The sequence below is a fragment of the Geospiza fortis genome, unplaced genomic scaffold (genome assembly GCF_000277835.1).
Source record: "Geospiza fortis unplaced genomic scaffold, GeoFor_1.0 scaffold283, whole genome shotgun sequence".
Lineage (NCBI taxonomy): Eukaryota > Metazoa > Chordata > Aves > Passeriformes > Thraupidae > Geospiza > Geospiza fortis.
In genome coordinates, this window is record NW_005054571.1 from 268,679 (window position 1) to 269,032 (window position 354).

The following is a 354-nucleotide window of genomic DNA, read 5'->3' on the forward strand; positions in this document are numbered from 1 at the left end:
GCACCCACCCACCCACTGCAGGCACGCAGCATCCACAGCCGCCAGCTCCCCTTCCTGCCCCGGAAAAGCACATCTGGAAAGCAGCACCCAGCTGTGGGAGGTGGGGTGGTGCTCCGTACCCACGGGGACAGATTCAAAGCGCTTTTGGTGGCCCCTTGCCATCCCGCTACCCACAGGTGAGCAATGCCATTAGGAGATTTATCAGGAGATACACATCTCCCCAGTACCCACGGGGCACTTTCCAGCAGCTGGAAAGGGTGCATGCGAGAGGGGAGAAGGGGCGGGGGGAGCCGGAGCCCTGGGGATGCTGGAGCGGTTTCAGGCAGGGTTCCCAGAGAGGGGAGGGGAAAGGGA

General features: G+C 63.0%; 1 protein-coding gene across 1 annotated transcript in view; it reads right to left on the reverse strand.

The window, feature by feature from the left end:
* The window catches only part of ARAP1 (ArfGAP with RhoGAP domain, ankyrin repeat and PH domain 1), a 35,619-nt gene that overhangs the window by 13,503 nt on the left and 21,762 nt on the right, over nt 1–354 (reverse strand).